The 21,849-nt window shown below is 37.7% G+C and overlaps 1 protein-coding gene and 1 pseudogene across 1 annotated transcript in view; one reads left to right on the top strand and one right to left on the bottom strand.

The window, feature by feature from the left end:
- The window catches only part of Insr (insulin receptor), a 900,533-nt gene that overhangs the window by 142,708 nt on the left and 735,976 nt on the right, over positions 1–21,849 (top strand). The window lies entirely within an intron of this gene.
- Positions 6,498–21,849, bottom strand: part of LOC127672443 (vomeronasal type-2 receptor 26-like) — a 35,331-nt pseudogene continuing 19,979 nt past the window's right edge.

Below are 21,849 nucleotides of genomic sequence, written 5' to 3'. Positions count from 1 at the left end.
CAAAATGCAAAAAGCTCCTAACCCAAAACATCCAGGAAATCCAGGACACAATGAGAAGACTAAACCTAAGGATAATAGGTATAGAAGAAAGCAAAGATTTAAAATTTAAAGGACCAGTAAATATCTTCAACAAAATGATAGCTATAGAAGAGAAAGTGGGGAAGAGCCTCAAACACATGGGCAAAGGGGGAAATGTTCCTGAACAGAACACCAATGGCTTATGCTTTAAGATTAAGAATTGACAAATGGGACCTCATAAAATTGCAAAGTTCCTGTAAGGCAAAGGACACTGTCAATAGGTCAAAACAGCAACCAACAGATTGGGAAAAGATCTTTACCAATTCTACATCTGATAGAGGGCTAATATCCAATATATACAAAGAGCTCAAGAAGTTAGACTCCAGAGAATCAAATAACCCTATTAAAAATGGGCTACAGAGCTAAATAAAGAATTTTCTGATCTGTCCATTGGTGAGAGTGGGGTGTTGAAGTCACCCACAATATTGTGTGAGGTGCTTTAGTAAAGTTTAGTAAACTTTGAGCTTTAGTAAAGTTTCTTTTATGAATGAGGGTGCTCTTGCATTTGGAACATAGATGTTCAGAATTAAGAGTTCTTCTTGGTAGATTTTTCTTTTGATGAGTATGAAGTGTCCTTCCATGTCTTTCTTGATGACTTTTGGTTGAAAGTCAATTTTATCTGATATTAGAATGGCTACTCCAGCGTTTGCTTGGAAAATTATTTTCTAACCTTTTACTCTGAGCTAGTGTTTGTCTTTGACACTGAGGTGCGCTTCCTGTATGCAGCAAAATGTTGGGTTCTGATTATGTATCCAGTCTGTTAGTCTATGTCTTTTTATTGGGGAATTGAGTCCATTGATATTAAGAGATATTAAGGAATACTGATTGTTGCTTCCTGTTATTTTTATGCTATTTTTTATTTGGTGGTTATCTTTTTGGGGGGTTGTTGAAAGATTACTATGCTGCTATTTCCAGGGTGTAGTTTCCTTCCTTATATTGGTGTTTTCCATGTATTATCCTTTGTAGGGCTGGATTTGTGGAAACATATTGTGTAAATATAGTTTTATCATAGAATATCTTGGTTTCTCCATCTGTGGTGATTGAGAGTTTTGCTGGGTATAGTAATCTGGGATGGCTTTTGTGTTCTCTTAGAGGCTGTGTAAGATCTTGCTTTCATGGTCTCTGGTGAGAAGTCTGGTCTAATTCTGATAGGTCTGCCTTTATATGCTACTTGGCCTTTTCCCCTTACTGCTTTTAATATTCTTTCTTTGTTTAGTACATTTGGTGTTTTGATTATTATGTGATGGGAGGAATTTCTGCTCTGGTCCAGTCTCTTTGGAGTTCTGTATGCTTCTTGTATGTTCATGGGCATCTCTTTCTTTAGGTTAATGAAGTTTTCTTCTACAATTTTGTTGAAGACATTTACTGGCCCTTTAAGTTGGAAATCTTCACTCTCTTCTATACCTATAATCCTTAGGTTTGGTCTTCTCATTATGTCCTGGATTTCCTGGATGTTTTGGGTTAGGAGCTTTTTTAATTTTGCATTTTCTTTGACTGTTGAGTCGATGCTTTCTATGGTATCTTCAGCAACTGAGATTCTTTCTTCTCTCTCTTGTATTCTGTTGTTGATATTTGCATCTATGACTCCTGACTTCTTTCCAAGGTTTTCAATCTCTAAAATTGTCTCCCTTTGTGATTTCTTTGTTGTTTCTACTTATGCTTTTAGATCCAGTATGGTTTTGTTCAGTTCTTTCCCTTGTTTATTTGTGTTTTCCTGTAATTCTTTAAGGGATTTTTGTGTTTCCTCTTTAAGGGCTTCTAGCTGTCACCTGGGAGGCCCTGCTAGTTCATGACAAATACAAAGGGGGACACTCTCAGCCAGCCATTGAACTGAGCACCAAGTCCCCAATGGAGGAACTAGAGAAAGGACCCAAGGAGCTAAAGGTATTTGCAGCACCATAGGAGGAGCAACAACATGAGCCACCCAGTACTCCCGGGGTTCCCAGGGACAAAAACATCAACCAAAAGTACACATGGAGTTACCCATGGCTTCAGACACATAGGCAGCAGAGGATGGCCTTGTTGGACATCAAAGGGAGGAGAGGTCCCTGGTCTTGGGAAGGCTTGATGCTACAATGTAAGAGAATATCAGGACAGGGAAGTGGGAGAGGGTTGATTGGAGAACAGAGGGAGGGGAGATGGGTTATGAGACTTTTTTGGGGGGGAACCAGGAAAGGGGACAACATTTGAAATGTAAATAAAAAATATATCTAATAAAAATAAAATAAAAGTGGAAAAAATATCAAATGGCCAAGAAGCACCTAAAGACATGTTTAACATCCTTAGTTATTAGGGAAAGGCAAATCAAAACAACACTGAGATTCTACCTCATACCAGTCAGAATGGCTAAGATAGAAAACTTGGGTGACAGCATATGTTGGCGAGGATATGGAGAAAGAGAAACTCTCCTCCATTGTTGGTGAGACTGCAAGCTGGTACAACCACTCTGGAAATCATTTTAGTGGCTCCTCAGAAAATTGGACATAGTACTACCTATAGTACTACTCAGGACATAGTACCTGAGGACCCAGCCTTACCACTCCTAGGCATATAACCAGAAGATGCTCCAACATCTAATAAGGACACACGCTCCACTACATTCATAGCAGCCTTATTTACAATAGCCAGAAGCTGGAAAGAACCCAGATGTTCCTCAGCAGAGGAATGGATACAGAAAATGTGGTATATTTACACAATGGAGTACTAATCAGCTATTAATAATGCTGAAGTCATGAAATTTTTAGGCAAATGGATGGAACTTGAAAATATCCTGTGTGAGGTAACCCAATCACAAAAGAATACACATTGTATGCACTCACTGATAAGTTACTATTAGTCCAAAAGCTTGAAATACCCAAGATACAATTTGTACTGGCTAGTTTCGTGTGTCAACTTGACACAGGCTGGAGTTATCACAGAGAAAGGAGTTTCAGTTGGGGATGTGCCTCCATGAGATCCAGCTGTGGGGCATTTTCTCAATTAGTGATCAAGTGGTGAGGGCCCCTTGTGGGTGGTTCGACCTTTGGGCTGGTGTTCTTGGGCTCTATAAGAGAGCAGACTGAGCAAGCCAGGGGAAGCAAGCCAGTAAGAAACATCCCTCCATGGCCTCTGCATCAGCTCCTGCTTCCTGACCTACTTGAGTTCCAGTCCTGACTTCCTTTAGTGATGAACTGCATCGTGGAAGTGTAAGCTCAATAAACCCTTTCCTCCCCAACTTGCTTCTTGGTCATGATGTTTGTGCAGGAATAGAAACCCTGACTAAGACACAATTCATAGACCAAATGAAGCTCAAGAAGGAAGAAGACCAAAGTTTGGATACTTTGGTTCTTCTTAAAAGGGAGAACAAAAAGCCCATGTGAGGAGATACAGAGACAAAGTGTGGAGCAGAGACTAAAGGAAAGATCATCCAGAGACTGCCCCACATGGGGATCCATCCCATATACAGTCACCAAACCCATATGCTATTGTAGATGCCAAGAAGTAAATGTTGGCTGGAGCCTGATATTGCTGTCTCCTGAGAGGCTCTGACAGTGCCTGACAAATACAGAGGTGGATGCTCTCAGGCAAGCATTGGACTGAGTACAAAGTCTCCAATGGAGGAGCTAGAGAAAGAACCCAAGGAGCTGAAGGAGCTTGTAGCCCCATAGGAGGAACAACAATATGAACCAACCAGAGCTTCCAGGGACTAAACCACCAACCAAAGAGTACACATGGAGGGACCCATGGCTCCAGCTACATATGTAGCAGAGGATGGCCTTGTTGGACATCAAAGGGAAGAGAGACCTTTGGTTCTGAGAAGTCTCGATGCCCCAGTATAGAGGAATCTCAGCACAAGGAAGCTGCAGGGGGTGGGTAGGTGATCAGGGGGATCCAGGATAAGATAGAGGGTTTTCATAGGGGAAACCAGGAAAGGGGATAACATTTGAAATGTAAATAATGAAAATATCTAATAAAAAAAGTTAGAAACCAACCAACAACAACAAAAAAAAAGATCCATTAGTAGCTGTGGGTCATGGTTTATCTATTGTTGAGTAGGTCTGAAGTGTAATAAAACAACTGTCGTTTATCTCCATGATATGTATTCCACCACAGCACCTTTCAGGGTATCATATCATGCTGATCTTTTGTGTGGTTCATAGCTGGACCAGAATGTTGGTGACATCTCTCTTTTGGAAGCATACACCACACCAAATAGAAAAAAAAATAGTCCCTTGTATTCTTAAAAATGACGGTCAGAAAGGACAACTTTAGGTATTCTCTCTTTTCTGTACTTTATTTTACAGTATTTCAGCTCTTTGGTTTCTTTTTTTAATTATTCATAAAACACTGTTCTCTTATAGAATGAATACATTCTTGCCACATTTTTTCTGTCCCTCAAATCCTCTCAGATAACCCCATGTCAGATCTCCTTCTGATCTATCCCCCTTCCATTGACTCTCCAGAAAAGAGCACACCTATACAAGCCTAGCAGTCAAATAGGACAAAAGAAGATTCAATGAGAAAAAGGCAAACTCCTTCATATAGAGGTACATATGTACTCATCCTTGGAGCTAGGACATCATAAGAAAGAGAAGAATAATCAAGAAGTTTGTATTTCTGAGTCTGGGCTACTTTACCCAATACATTTTTTCACTAATTTTATCCATTTATCCAGAAATTTCATGTTTATAACAAATTGGTAGTATTTCTTTTCCAATGTAAAATAATTATATCATTTTCTGACTTCCTTTTCCTCCCACCAAACATTCCTAAGCAACTCTCCTGGCTCTTTTGAGGTACAACCTTTTTCATTTAAATTATTATTACATACATGTATGTATGTACATATACTCCTAAATATAACTTGTTCTGTCTTTATAATGTTATTTACATTTTGTTTTTTTGGGCGGATCATTTGTTGTTGTTTATCTGATAGGTATGCTTTTCCTTGGGGAAGATTAGTTTGCCTGCTCTCAGCCTTTATTTGTTCTCTGTTGATTTTTCTGTGACTTGAATCTTAAGGTTTGTTCCTGGACCATTTTGGGATGTCTATTATCCTTTTATTTGTTCAGTTCATGCTTATGCAGTTGTATTGGTAATACATGTGTGTAGCTTCTGACATTATTAGGAGACACAGTCTCAGAGAAAATACAGACCCTCTGCTTTTTACAACCTTTTTGCCCCATGTTCTGCATGAGCCTTAATTGTATGACTTGTTTTGTAGAGATAGCAGGTATGCCTGGTCTCCAGAGCACTGGTTTCATTGGTTGCAGCTTTCTGTCACGATCATTGTTGTAAAGAAATTCTCCAGCAGTGAATGGTGGACTGTACTTATGTGAGTTTAGTAACAAATATTTTAGTGTATATTAATATCACTCTTGTTTACTAAAGTGATGGTTGTGGTCTTTCCATTTAGCTGTACTTATATATTTATGGATGAATTAAATGGATTATATAAATTTTTAGGTAGATAGCTTATAGTATAATTGCTCTTGATTCTTTCAAATAAATTTACTGTCATTATAGTCACTTCCATCATCTGAACCTATCTCCCCTATTTATATTTAGAGTAACCCCCTGCCCCTTTTCCCCAATCAGATCATGAGTAGCCTTCTTTTCTGTTCCCAAATTGCTAGCTCCACCCTCTTTCTTGGATTATACATTAGTCGAGGGTGAACACTTACACCTGAAAATTTGGAACGAGATACTTTAGAGTAGAGAGAATACCTCACAATTGTCGTCTGGATCTGGGTTACCTAAATCAATATCTTTGCTTCTATTTCCACCTATTTAAGTATTTAACATTTTGCTTATCCATTTATCAGTTTAAGAACATTTAGGCAGTCCCATTTCCTGCCCATTTTGGATAGAACAGCAGTGAGCATGGCTGAGCAAAGTGTCTCTGGAGTGAGATGTCGAGGCCTTTGAGCATATGTCAAGGAATGGTAGAGCAGGATCCAATGGTAGATTTATTTTTACCTTTCTGAGAAACCTCTACACTGATTCCCAGAATAGCTGTACTACTGTTCTAGCCTCCTTTGCCAGAGAGCCAATTCTATGTCTGTCTTATAGAAGATCTCAACTATCACACAAAATCCTGTTATCCTCCAAAAGATAAAGACCAATAGAAAAACTTTTAGTTCATATATTTATCTAAGTTACTGACATGTATTGAGTTTTGAATATTTATATTGTCTACAAATTATAAGTAACATGCATAACTTATTAAATGTGTTTTTAGCAATAATTTGCATTCCAAGTAGATTGCCTGTATGTGAGACACAGTGAAGTGCTCATTTATTTTTTGTTTAAATAGACATGTAACAAAAACTAATGAAAAGTGGGCCAATAATTTCATTTTACTACACTAATTGATTTTAGTAGAGAGACTTAGTTAATCCATCAAAATGATCATTTTTTTTATACAACGTCTTTTGTTTTTAAAATATCTCAGAGTTCTTATCAGGTTCTCTTAGAATAATGCAGCACTTAGGGAAAAAGATACACCCTAGAAGCCCTTCACTGGAGGCCAAGATGGAGAAGACTGACACAGCCACCATGGCTTTGGCCTTGCTGCTCTGATAGACAGGGACAAAGGTGACCCAGACACTGCAGAACACCAGCATGCTGAATGTCAGGAACGTGGCTTCATTGAAGGTGTCGGGAAGGTTCCATGCCAGGAAAGCCACAGTGAAGCTCCCTAGGGCCAGAGTCCTTAAGTATGCCAGCACACAATAGAAAGCAGTAACTGAGCCCTTGTTGCATAAAATGGTGATATGAGCATGTTCAGAGTATGCATCGGTGTCAATATAGGGTGGTGAGGTTCCCAGCCAGACTCCAGAGATAATAAGTTGGATCAGGATATAGATGGGGTAACTGCATTATAGATGCCCAAAACAAATAGCCTTCTCATTGTTCTTCCTGGTTTCATGGCCCTAAAGGCCAGAATTACAGTTATGGTTTTGGCTAAAACGGTAGAAAGAGCCAATGTGAACACAAGTGCAAATGTTATTTGTTGCAATATGCAGGAGACTGTGTTTGGGTGGCCAATGAAGAGAAAGGAGCACTGGAAGCAGAGGAGGAGGGAGATCAGTAGGATGCAACTGAGATTAAGGTTATTGGCCTTAATGATGGGTGAGTCTTGATACTTGAGAAAAATCCCCAAAACTGCAGCTGTGCTGACAGAGAAGCCCAGAGCTGTACAGGCCAGAGACATGTCCAAAGGATCTTCAAAGGACAGGAAGGTCACTGATTTAGGCAGGCACTGGTTTCTCTCAGGGTTTGGATATTCTTGAATTAGGCAAGCAATACACTTCTGCTGATCTGTTGAGGGAAGTGCATTAAGATTTCATATACTATAATTATTTACTTATCCAATACTCAATCCATGAAGAATGTCTTCTAATGTTGTGTTTAACCTGGCACATTCAGCTTCATTATAGTGTCAAGACAGACATGAACTCTTTTGAAATCTCATTTCTATTCTCTGTCTTCTTTACCAAGTGGTAAGCCTTCTGTTCACAGTTTTATGACTGTTTAGGGCAATGAAAGTTAAATCTTTTGAGCTCACATTTTGACAACATTTAATTCTCAGGTAATCATTCATATAATTTTAAATTATTTATTGTTATTCATTCTTTGAGACTTTAAATATGTACAATGATCACTAATATGATGAAAACTCACTTCCCACTCTTTATGTGCTCTTCTCGTTTTTCTCCTTTCCTAACCAATTATATTCTCCATCTCATCCTTCCACCATGTACTATTCTCATTTTCTCCCTTCCTCACAAATTATATACTTCCTCTTTCTCCCTATCTCCCAAACACAGGAAATACACAGACCCTTCCTCACAAAATGAGACACAATGTCTATAAAAATACCATTGAGTTCATTTTTTTGTTGGCTACCTGATGATGTGATCATGGGCCTTTTCACTCACTCCCCAGTTCCCCCAGGATGAGTTCGAAGCTTATTTATTAATAAATGCCTAGGGCATAAGCTTGGCTTGTGACATTTCACCAATGTGTCTTGTAGACATATCTCTACTATAGGTCACAGGGTTTGTATCAGGGAGATAATATGATTGCCTTTTCTTCCAATAGCACACAACGAACCTTCTAGTACTGTAAGTGGTAATCAATAGGGTGAAGTCTCTAGTCAGGCACCATCTTGAGTTCTTATGATGGATGACATATGTTAAGTGCTATCTTCAGCCATAGGTACTTACTGCAGGTGGTAGAGAGTAAACAATAACCTTGTCAATAGCCTGTGATACTTGGGGTTTTCCAAGTTGGCCTCATTTGGCCAAAACTCAACAATATGAAACTCATTCAGCCACTGGAGGTTTACTTGATCGCCAGGAGCCATCCTCACTTAGATCTCAATGCCAATAGTTCCCGATACCAGGAGCCATCCCCACCTAGATCTTAATGCCAGGAGATCTCGATTCCAGGAGTCATTCTCACTTAGATCTCTATGCCAGGAGCCATTGTAGCTCTCAAAACCCCCTCCTTTTGAAGCTCATCTGTGGATAGGTTACTATAGCAACTCCTTTCCACTTCACCTCCTCATGACCCCTTTTTATCATGCCAAGATTCCAGCAGCAATAACTTGCCTTTCCCAGAAATTATGAGAAACTGTTTCTTAGAAATGATGCCAGCTCCCAGAGATTGTTCCCCCCAACCCCTCCCTACACGTACACCTATACCTTTCCCTTTAAATTGGCTTGTGTAAACAATAAAATTTGACAGCTTGATCGGAATACTGACTTGCTGTCTGTCTTTTCATGTCTCTTTTGCCTTCCTCTTAGGTAGTGCCAGGGACCCTGTTGACTGTCCTGCGGGTCGGAACACTTGATGGCATAAATTGGGATACTGTCTCCCTTTATATTTAGTGATTCCTTTTAGATTGTTTTCATGTGTGTTATACTTTTAAGCTGTTTCTGCAATAGTAGATTTCCACATGACTCCCCTTAGTGTTATTTGTCCCTGCCTATATTCCCTCTGCTATACTGTTCTTCAATCCTTGCCCCCTTGCTGTGCCTTGCCATATATATATACCATTCCGTGGGTGATCCTCTGCTTCCTACTCCTACTTTACCATGTACTTAATCTCAGTGATTTGGGGGGGGGATTATAGCACACTTATTGGAGTCTTGATAGCTGGCATCCATATAAAAGGAAAGAAACAACATATTTTCTGAGGTCTGGGTTGCCCCAGGTTTTATCTAGCTCAATCCATTGATGTGGGACCATCACAATTTTATTCTTTAACAGATGAATAATATTTTGTTGTGTAAATTACCACATTTTCCTTATCCCATTCATCTACTGATGGATATTTAGACTATTTCAAGTTTCTAGCTGTTCTGAGTAAAGTAGCAATGAACATCATAGAGAAAGTGTCTCTGCAGTATGTTGTAGAGTCTTTCTGGTATAGCCTAAAAGTAATCTTGCTGCATCTTGAGTTATCTCTATTCCCAGGTTTCTATGGGACTGCCACAGCAATTTTCATTTTGGTTATAGATACGGACATTACCAATGGATAATTGTTCTCTTTTCTTTACATCTTCACCAACAATACTTTTGTTTGGTTCACTGAGTTGGTCATTCTGATTGATGTAAGATGAAATCTTAAAGGGATATTATTTGCATTTCTTTGATGACTAAAACTGTTGAAAGAGTTTTTAGTGTTTTTCAGCCATCTTTATCACTTGAGAACTCTGCTTCCTACTGTATCCCATTTTAACTTATTTTTTCTTGATGTTCACATGCATTTTGTTTTTGTTTTTTAATGAGTTCTTCACATATTTTAGATAATTGCTCTCTATAAAAGGTATAATGCTCAAACCATTCTCCTAATTATTAGTCTGTCATTTTGCCTGAATTATGTTTTGGTTGCTGTGCAGAAGCACTTCAGCAACATGAGTTCCCATTTATTCATTCTTGATCTTAGTGCCTGTGCTCATAGTGTTTTGTTGAGATGGTGCTTTCCTGTGACAAAGAATTTAAGGTTACTCCCCACTTTCTTTTCTGTCAGGTTCAATATACCTGGTCTTATGTCAAGATCATGGATCCATTTGGAGTTGAGTTCTGTGCTGGAAGATAAGTATGGATTGATTTTCATTCTTCTGCATACAACTCTCTAGTTTAACCAGCAAAATTTGTTGAAGATGCTATCACTCTTCCAGTGTGGGTTTCTGGATTCCTTATAAAAGATGTCCTTATTTTGAATATTTTCAGCATTGTTTCAGATATCCTGGAGCAGTCTATTTTTGTATTTCTAAATGACACTGAAATTTTCCTACTTAAGTGGAAATTGTGCAGCTATTTTGGTGGGGGATTATAACAAATCTGTATAGTGTGTCTGGCAATATGGAAATTGTGATGCTATTTTGGTGGGGATTATAACAAATCTGTATAGTGTGTCTGGCAATGTGCCTATTATTCTTTCACCTTTTAAAACTTTAGAACATGCAGGAGAAGCAGGAAAGCTTGCCCCGAGGGCTGATGACTCGAAGGTAAAGAGCAGCCTAGATGAACCTTAGCAAACAGTAAGCACTAAGTCAGGGTTATCAGTAGAAAAGTAGATTCTAACAATATGGAGAGTAGGCAGCTGACCAGCTCTTGTGTTGTTTAAGGCTTGAGTATTAAGGTTGTGTGCACTTCATCCAGGAATATAGACTGTCTAAGGCAGGGCAAAATCCTTGGGCCAGAATTTAAATTTTTCTACACTATCCCAAGCACAATGTGGGCAAAAACTCACTTTACAGAATTAATTTAAGATTTCCAAATAGAAAATTCACACCACCACTTTAAGATTAGGAGGCAGGGAGAATTGGTCTCTTAGCAGATCTGTGATATTTTTTTTTCCTGAGCCATGCAGGTTCAGGACCAGGATAAAATAAGAAGGAAAGAAAATTTGATTTTAGCAGAGCTGCCCAGTTTTTCTCCAAGCCATGTGGGTTCAGAAGCAAGCCAAAATACATGTTAAAATGATGCACATAATTCAGGTGTCCATGACATAAGCTATGACCCAGCTATACTTCCCAGACCAACTGTGGCAACAACACCAGAAAAATTTAAATTCTGGTCCAAGGATTTTGTCCTGCCTTAGACAGTCTATATTCCTGGATGAAGTGCACACAACTTTAATACTCAAGCCTTAAACAACACAAGAGCTGGTCAGCTGCCTACTCTCCATATTGTTAGAATCTACTTTTCTACTGATAACCCTGACTTAGTGCTTACTGGATCTTGTGCTCAAGATCCAGCCTGTCTTCTCAAATACTTGTCTCAGTGTAGAGTATAACAGCCCCTATTATACAAGGAAGTCCTGCTGCTAAGAGGGCGAAAGACAAGGCCAAATGCCTCCCACAATGAAAAGAATAAATAAAAATATAAAAAAATTAATTTAATGTATATAAGAGAAATGGGATACAAATATGTATATATCCAGAAAGATATTAATCCCATAGATGGGAAAAATAAAAAGTACTGTAAGTGTTTTTTTTAATAGAAAATAAATGAAATACAATAAGTCAATACTATTTGAAACAACTCGGCTCTTTGAATGTGGGATCCAGGAGAACACTGAGACGACTTAACACGACACATCGTTGGCCTAAAAATGGGCTCATAGAGTGAATAAAAGAAAACTTAATTAAAGTGAAAGAGAAAGGGATATCAATTTAATTCATATAAAGAGAAATAGGATGTAAGTATATTTATCTGCAGAGATATTCATCTCCACAGAAGGAGAAAGAAATGAAAACTTATTTGTTTTTAAAGATAGAAGGGAGAAATAGATGGAAATTTCTTTAAATGTTTTAAGTATGCATAAATGAATAAATGAATCTAGGCCTTTGATCTCAATGTGTAGAAGACAAAGGTAGGAATACAGGTTTCTTGTAAGTCTAAAGCCAACCTAATCTAAAAATAAATCTGGGTCAGCTTAGACTATACAGAGAAACATTATCTCAATAAATAATAATTCTTTTAACTGTTTTAAATTGTTTTAGTTATCATAATAAAGATGGTCATTTGTTACATATTTTAAGAAAGGATTTTAATGGTTTAGTGATTCTTTGTGAAGTTCACACATGCACCTCAATTCCATTTATCTCCCCATTCTTCTCTATCCATCCTCTGTCCTTTCAGTGCCAGAAACAATTAATATTTAGAAGTACATAAGTAATAAATAAAACAAAATAAACAAAAACCCTTTCCTGTGGAAGCTGCAGTGTGTCATAGCGTTTCAAATACTATACTCTTTTGCTCAAACAGCTTTATTGTCAGATGTCCATTGAAGTCCAGTCCAGTCCAGTTCAGTCCAGTCCAGTCCAGTTCATTTCAGTTCAATTCAGACCAGTTCAGTTAGATGCAGTTTAGTTGAGTTCAGTTCAGATTGGAACAGTTCAATTTGTAGAATTGAGAGGCAGTCTTTCTAAGCAGAGCGATTCAATCAGAAGCCAAAGGAAGCCAATTTGAATCCGTAAGCTTGGAGAGGAACTTGAGCCAGAACAACTGAGTTGGACCAGCCAGAAAAAGTTCAGAAGAGCTATAAAGGGTGAGTTTAATCAGCAATAAGTCTTGGTGCCTGAAACGTTCTAGATGTAGGATAGCAGACAGAAGCAGAGGCCTTCAAAGTCCAGCCTTGGAGAAGATTGGATTGTGTGGAGGCCTAGGCCTAGGGATATTAGAAGGGAGAAGGAAGAACTCTGGGCTCAGGCAAAGTCATGTAAATATGTTCTTAGACCTTTAAAAGTTCAGTCATCACCCATGGAGCTGCCTCTTTTCAGCTGTGGCATTGGGTGAGCTAGCTGGGGCAGTGCTGGAGTGCTCACGCAGGTGGTGTGGGTGAGGGAGAGCTGGTAGGCTAACCAACTTAGCTACCACACAGGCCCAGATCAAAGGCTTTGAATCAGCCCACCCCCAAATCTAACCCATCTATGAATGACTAAAGCACATGAAGGGGCCCATGATGCAGAATCTCCATGAGACAGGGAAACAACAGGATATCCAAGACCCCTGGCAGGGATCCAATATTGATAGTGTAGCAAAACCCAGAGGTCATAGGTGTCATGGTTATAATGGCATTACAAATCCTCAGTGAGAAATGTTGAAGTAGGTAATACCTAAAGAACAAGAGACTGCTAAATTAAATCAATCTATACTTTTGATGACTTCAGGTTGCTGGACATGCTACTTTGGGAGAGAGGCTCTGGATTTTTGTTAATGGGAAAGAAAAAAAGAGGCTTTGGACTCCTTCCAAAGTAATATGAATTAGATATGACAAAGGAAGCCCCCTGAGGATCGTGGATGCAGACAGGAAAGAAAATTTCAAGAAGACCAAACAGGACAGGTAAAATGATTTGCTGATCTCTTGACATGAGAGCAGCATTGAAACTGGCTGAGAGATAAAAATTTCTCTAGCCAAAACTTCAGCTCTTCATATAATCTTGTTGGCTACAGAATCCTCAAAATCGATCATGCTATCCTTTCATATATCATGAATGAAGATTTATTGCAATTTGGTTATTGATCAAAGTAGCTCACAAGTTTCACCTGCTTGAATAAGGAACAAAAATTCATCTAACACCTATCTGAGCACTTCATACATTCCTTACAAATATCTTTAGGGAGCTAAATGTTGGCTGTGATGTTTACATATTACATACAGAATGAAACACCAAGAGGGGAGCTATGACAAGATTCAGCTTCAGGGATGCTGAAATGATTTTCTAGCTCCCTGCATGATCCTGCCTCCAATAATGCTGCTTCCAGAAACTTGCTTCAAGAATAGCTTCAAAAATCTCTGCTGCTAATCCCCAATGACCTGGGTTCATCCTGAACTTTCAGATGTTCCAGTCAAGACTTCAATTAAACCTGAATTTTCTCAACACACAGAGAATGGACAACAAATGCTCCATCTGACTTTCTTAAAGCTAACCATTTTTTTCTAATTTTCTTGCCCACTCCAAAATAGAATTCTTAACCCCAATCCAGCAAGAAATAATCATAGAAAATTTTTGTCCCAATCCCTTAATTTGGTGTGTCTGGTTTTGGTTGTTCTATCAAGTATATAGGTTTTGTCATTTAAGGGATAATTTGCAAGCATTTATAGTTTTTGACAGGGAGAAAATGAAATAGAAAACTTAGACTCAGGGATTTTTTTCTTTCCCTTCCACTTCTCTATCTTTCTTTCTTGGATAAAGGGAAGGGGGTTGAAAATGAAAAGGGAGGGGGCTGGAGAGATGGCTCAGCAGGTAAGAGCACTGACTGATCTTCCAAAGGTCCTGAGTTCAGATCCCAGCAACCACATGGTGGCTCACAACCATCCGTAAAGAGATCTGCTGCCCTCTTCTGGTGTGTCTGAAGAGCTACTGTGTACTTACATATAGTAATAAATAAATCTTAAAAAAAAAAAAGAAAATGAAAAGGGAGATATAGTAATAGTATAGAAAATAGACAAATATGGATGGATTATTAAATTTACTCTTAATACATTTTATTGCCATAGTCTTATATTGGTAAAAATCTCTATATTTTGATGCAGAATTGAAGTTATATTTCCTTTCCTTAGTATGGAACTTGTATATTGATACAGGTTTAAAATTTTTACTGGTATAAATCTTTGTAAATGGATACAAAATTAAAATTAATTTCATTATTCTTACATAGTCATTGTGGCTGTAGAAATCATTGAAGAACACAAAGCTTGGAACCGGTCCTTTTAATAGGTGCTAAGTTTAAAATAAGTAATGCAAGCTAATAATCAAGCTTATGGTTGTATTAGATTATATTATAGTTAATTAAAATAAAATGTTTTCAAGGTTATTCACAGAGTAAATACTAAAAATAATAAATGTAACATAACTATTCAGTTATACTACATATAGATAGATGGTCTTCAAAAGAACCAGAGATCTTTTAAAGATTATGATATTTAAAATGATATTTAAAATGGTTTCATTATTAAAAGATCTTTTGATTATGAGACAGATCACCTTGTGACAGTACCCCATTTCACTTCAAAATAGATATTGAACATCAATATCACCATATGGAGTATCTTCAAGTATGGCAAGCTAGCCACTAGGCAAATAATACTCTAATTTCATTTGCAGATAGAATGCTATCCTGAAATTGGCACAAGATAATCAACTGCTAAGCTCTGCCAAGGCAGGGTAAACTAGTTCTTCATAATCCTTGCTTTACTTAAGATCTGTAAGATATTTTTGGCCAAAAGGCTAAAGAAGGATTCCCCAACATTATAAGGAATAATTGGGTTCTATCCAGGAAGGCAGCTGTCTCTGCCAGTTGATTAAGTTTTGGAACCTGTGTATTTGTGTTTTTGGCATACTCAGCTAATATTTAATTCCTTTTCAAATCTCTAACATGGTTGAAGATTAGTTATAGTCTCACAATTGGACTTAAGTTTAGTATTAAAAGGATTTAGATCCTTTTATCCTTTTAGATTTAAAAGGATAATTTTCAGATGGTAATTCAAGTTAAAATCAAACATAATTTAGTTACAGAATTGTAAACTCATTTAGACAGGATAAGTACCTCATCTAAATTGGAAAATACTTAGCCTAGCCTTGCCAATAGTAAATAAATAATGATGTTTGGAAATGTAATAATTTCAGTATAACTATTTTACTCTAATATTCAAATATCTGTATATTTGCACTGGGAACCAAAGGACTAGCCTTTTCAACGTAATTCATACTTAATAACTTTCATAATTGTTTCAAAGTAATTTCTTCTATATACTGTTTGTTACTATAAGAGAAAGAACCTTTTTAATGGGATAAAAAGAGGGAAATGTAGTAGGTTGGCCTGATGCTGCTTGCATTCTAATGCTAATTTGGGCCTCTAAAACTTGTTGGCCAAGAAACAAAGTCTGCCCATAGATGCCCTATGTGACCTTGGCCCAAGTTAATTGCAATTCGTAAATAAAAATGTCAACAGCCAATAGCTAGACAGAAGTGACATAAGTGGGATTTAGGTTTTCTTGAGTTGGGGTTGTAGGTCAGAGGAGAAGAATGTGCTGGAAAAGGAGGAAGTGGCCATGTGTTAATAGTTAAGAGATTATGGCCCTGAGGTCTGCCCTGTTGGAGTAAAGAACAGCTCAGATGAAACATGGTAAATAGTAAGTATTAATTTGGAGTTATCAAAAGAAAAGTAGATTCTAACAATATGGATGATAGGCAGCTGTGCAGCTCTTCCATTATTTAAGATTGGTTGTTAATATAAAGATTGTGAGTGTGTCTTTCATCCAGGAACATAAATAGTCTAAGACAGGTTAGAAACCCTGGACTGGGATTTAAAAGTTTATACAATGTGCAGTACCATTGTAGGAAGGAAATTTTGCAAAGAAAAGAGTTTTGGTTCCCAGTGCAAATATACAGATATTTGAATATTAGAGTAAATTAGTTATACTGAAATTATTACATTTCCAAACATCATTATTTATTTACTATTGATAAATCAGTTTGTATATTTTTATAAATCAATATTGTTATAGACTTAAACTCTAGTATGGGTTATGACAGCTCTGCTGTTTTAGCACTAAATTTATGATAGAGCTTATGTTAAGTGGGTACATGGTTGTTACCATTATATTATACTCAGAGAAATATACACTACTGTGTCCACTCTCAAATTTGTGACTTTGCTTACCTATGTCCAGCAAAATTCATACAGCAGTACAAGACTCTTAAATGCCTAATGACTTTTTCAGCCTTATGTTTAAGAATTTGTGGGCAACAATACTATACATTCACAAAATATGTGGCCCTGATTTGTTCAGCATCGACATGATGAAATCAGAACATGTGTTTTCTTACTGTCTTTCAGTCCTGTGATACTTGCTCCTGCATATATTATAATTTTCTTATTAGTATTTGATAAAACTATTTATGTAGCTTCCCATTCTCTCTTCCTCCAGGATCTAACCAGACAAGTCTTCCAGATTTTATAATCTATGTCTTCTGGCAAGTTCCTATAATCTAGCCCAGCTCCTACATCCATTTTCCTCAGCTTAGTCTGACTACAACTATCTACAATAAAACCAGGGTCTATGCTTCTTTCAGGAACTCTCATACCTACCATCACTCACAGATCTGTCTACTCTTCACTCAATTTCCCCCACACATTCATATCTTGTATTTTAGATATCTAGAGCCTAGCCAGGTGAATGTCTCTGACAATCCCACCCATACATTCCTCCCTGATCTACTCCTGTCTCACATTAAAGCAGAGTCTGGAGACTATGTTTAGACCACAACCAACCGTTAGATTTCCACCAAGAACGTTTTTACATATCATCAAGGCCAAATGGCCACTCCTGTGCTACAGCCAAAAAGAAATGACTAATTAAAAAATAGGGCTGGGTGATGAAAAGAGATCTTAAATGAATACACAAACAAAGAAACAAATGGCTTGTAAACATATTTCAAAATATGTTCATTAACCCTACCAGTCAGGGAAAGGTAAATCAAAACAACTTTGAGATTTCATCTTTCCCCAGTAAGAAAAGCAAAGATTCACAGAGAAAGTAACAAGTGCTGGAGTGGACACAGAGAAAATGGAAACCCTCATTTGCCATCGTTGGGACTATAAACTTGAGCAGCCACTGTAAAAATCAATGTAAAGTATTCTCAAAAAGTGAATGATAAATCTATATCACCCAGCTATACCACTCCTTGGTATATGCCCAAAGGGCTGCACATTCTACTGGACAGGGATTTGCTGTGCATGTGAAATATTGCTTTATTTACAACAGTTATAAAATAGAAAGGATCCCAGCTATACCACTACTAGGCATATACGCAAAAGATGGTTCAACATATAATAAGGACACAAGTTCTACTATGTTTATAGCCTCAAAAGGAGAAGATCTACCTATTCTTACTGTGACTTGATAAGCCAAGGGATTGATATTCTCAGGAGGCCTCCCTTTCTTTGAAGAGAAAGGACGTGTTATGGGGATGGGGGAAGTGCAAGTGAAAGACTGGGAGGAGAGGAAGGAAGGAGAGCAGTGAGCAGAATATAAAGTAAAAACTAATTAAACTTAAATATCTCTAAAAACAAAACAAACAAATAAAAACAACAAAACCCGAAGAGAAAACTAAAAATTCTCAGATAGCAAGAAGTGATCTGCCCCAGGGAAGAGACTACCAACTGGACATTCAATACCAAATGATCAGCCCTGAGAACAGATGAAAGTTTTGTCATAGAGACCAAGAAATTATATTTAATAACATGTACATAACATACATAATGTACACATGCATGCATGTAAAAACATTCAAGGAAAAATAAGATCGTGTGTGCGTGTGTGTGTGTGTGTGTGTATTCATAAGTACAACCATGATAAGTACAAGTCCATAATTTACTTGCATATGTGTTCTCAGGACTCACCACAACTCTAGACAAAGACCATCATGCAGCTATACCTTTATTAAATTATTTTTCAAAAGAGTTTTCAAAGACAGTTTTCCTAGTATTTTTGATAATCCAAATGAGAACTATGAGTGTTGCAACTTAATTCCATGGGTAGAACCTTTAGGAAACAGTCCTACATGTATATGTTAAGTGTTTAATGTCAGATAAGAATCATTGGGTTTTATTTGAGGAATAGCTTTCACAATTGCGCATCTCATACATGCTCCTATAGCATGCATCACTGCAAGAGCTTAGATGGCCTTTCCACACAATAAAATACATGTTTTGGAGGTAGGGGTGTGGATGACACAATATCATGAGAACTTCCACTTAAACCTTTGTACAGTGTGGTATCAACACTGATGACTAATGGGTGTGGGGATGAATGAAAGAGACATGAAGCACAGTGTCATGACACCACGCTCTCTTCTCCACTTTCTCCTTCTATGTTCACAAACTGTTTGAGGAAATGTAATATTTTCATACCTTTTTGGTTGGAAATGTGCTTCTCTGGACAAAACACACAAGAAAAACAGCAGACAGGCCTTTCTTCTCATAGAATTTTCCAGAACCCTGGACCACAGCTCTGTGTACATACGGACTGAGGAGTCTGAGGGCAACAAAGAAAAACTGGTTATAATATTGCACATTCCTTTAAAATATTTTTTAAAAACAAGTTAAATACATACAACCTATGAAAATTATGCATATTTATAAAGAACTGTGAGGCCTTTACATGGGAATATAGAATGCAGAGTTGAAGTTAGCATGCTTCCTAATGATTAATGTTCAACATTACTTTAAGGTTAAAACATTGTAACTCACTTCTACTAGCCTTTGTAAAATGTATAGACTATCTCTATATTTTCTCTATTGAGGCAGTAAGCTAGAACTCCTTTCTTGTTGGAATGATGGAATAGGTTAATTGTCAGACACAAACTCAGTCACTCTTGTGTCTTCCATTCTACTTTGATATTCTCCATCTTGTCAGAAGGACAAGATGGTAATATACATCTACTCTGATTCAGCTACAAACCGAAGTTTACTTTTCCATGAAAGAGGGTTTGGCCATTGGTGGATGGTCACAGTTTTCTCTGACATGATCATGTGTTTATATTCCATGGATACCATATTATGATCCATTACTGTGAACTTCATCCTTGATTCCCATTGCTCAGAAGAGTGCCATGCTTTTTCCTTCAAACAGTAGTGATGCTATCCCTTAGGATTTTCACTAATTTCCTCCTTAGTTAATGTCATTGTTGTTCTGACACAACTTTAGTTTGCTAATACTTTAGAAATTGTGTATGATAGGAAATAGTTCCATCCTTCCTTTAGACCTCCTTCTTGCCATGTTCAGTTTCTGTCTCATAAACATCTCTATAGTTACAGGTAAATGGGAATGGAGAACTGGTTAGAAAGTTAAGAAAGCATGCTGCTCTTGCAGAAAAATATGAGTTCAGCTCCCAGCATATATATTAGGCATCTCACAAATATTCATTACAGAAATGACTTATTTCAAAATTCAGAATTTATTTCTTCTTATCATATCTCACAACCTTAGAAGGACTATGGATATATGCACATGAACTGTGTAAAATTGAAGTATTCGTTGACCATCAGCATGCATGCATACTAAAAATATGTGCATATATACACATATGTACTTGTGTGCATGTGTGCATGCGTATACCAAGAAACACACACCTATATATAACCCTGAACACCGATTTATTCATTCACTGAAGCATGAACACACACAAATTCAAATTCAATTCAAACTAATTCTATCTATAGGAAAAAAATAATAATGTGTGTGTGTGTGTGTGTGTGTGTGTGTGATGTTTGTGTGTGCATCAAAAAGTCAGTTTCTCAAAGGTTGGTTTATGTCTGAATTACAAGAATCAAACAGAGCTAAAGAAATGACACAGTGTTTCACATGCTTGCCACATGAGCATGAGCACTGAATTTGATCATGCATTAGGGAGAGAAAAATGTATGCAGAATTGTATGACTATAATCCCAACTTGGTGATAATGGAGGCAAGGAGACAGTACTGGCCATGCTGCCCAGTGAATGCAGAAAGATCAGAAAGCAAATGTTTCTGGGCGGGGGGGGGGGAGAGAGAGAGAGAGAGAGAGAGAGAGAGAGAGAGAGAGAGAGAGAGAGAAAGAGAGAGATCTTCTTTAAAAATTAAGAGAACAACTTAGTAAGACAACCAGTGTTGACTGTAGCTTCAATAGGCACATGGGTTCCCATGCATAAAAATTCACTCACAAGCTCACAATGGCAATAAGGTCTTAGAATGCTGAAATAATTTTAATGTTTCAAAGAAGTACCATGCAGTTAGTCAACTTTCATTTGTATATTTCAAATATTTCTTTAAATATTAAATGTTGAAATTTTGCCAGACCTGATTAAAGTTGCTTGGCCATTTAATCAGAGATTCATTGATGAATAAGCTTTGATCTTGTGTACTCTTGGAGACAAACTCTCCAACTTTAACTAGAATTAAATACGGTTTAATATGTTTCATAAAGTTTTGTATCTCATACTTTTCCATATGATTCTTATTCTCATCAAAACTTGTTTGGTCCCCAGCAGCATTTGTAAATTGGATTTTCCTCAGAAATGGATGCAGCTAGAGAGAGACATCATTTGGATATAAGTGGTGCATACAAATAACTGGTTGATGACTGTACTGGCTGGTTTTGTGTGTTACCTTGACACAAGCTGGAATTATCACAGAGAAGGAAGCCTCCTTTGAGGAAATGCTTCCATAAGAACCAGCTGTAAGGCATTTTCTCAATTAGTGGTCAAGGATGGAAAGGCACATTGTGGGTGGTCCCATCCATGGGCTGGTAATCCTGGGTTCTATAAAAAAGCAAGTTGAGATCCATCCCATATACAGTTATAAAACCCAGACACTATTATCGATGCTCACAAGTACTTGCTGACTGGAGCTGGATATAGCTGTTACCTGGGAGGCTCTCCTAGTGCATGACAAATACAGAGGGGGAAACTCTCAGCTAGCCATTGAACTGAGCACAGGGTCCCCAACTGGGGGAGCTAGAGAAAGGAACCAAGGAGCTGAAGGTGTTGCAGTGCCATGGGAACAATGATATGAGCCACAAAGAACTCCCAGGGCTCCCAGGGACAAAAGCATCAACCACATGGTGTTACCTATGGCTCCAGGTACATAGGCAGCAGAGGATGACCTTGTTAGACATTAAAGGGGGGAGAGGTCTCTGGTCCTGGAAAGGCTTGATGCAGCAGTGTAGGGGAATACCAGGATAGGGAAGCAGGAGGGGATTGATTGGGCATCAGGGCGAAGGG

The sequence above is a fragment of the Apodemus sylvaticus genome, chromosome 22 (assembly GCF_947179515.1).
Source record: "Apodemus sylvaticus chromosome 22, mApoSyl1.1, whole genome shotgun sequence".
Taxonomy (NCBI): domain Eukaryota; kingdom Metazoa; phylum Chordata; class Mammalia; order Rodentia; family Muridae; genus Apodemus; species Apodemus sylvaticus.
Note: the sequence above shows the minus strand (reverse complement) of the source record. Positions and strands in the feature narration are given on the sequence as shown.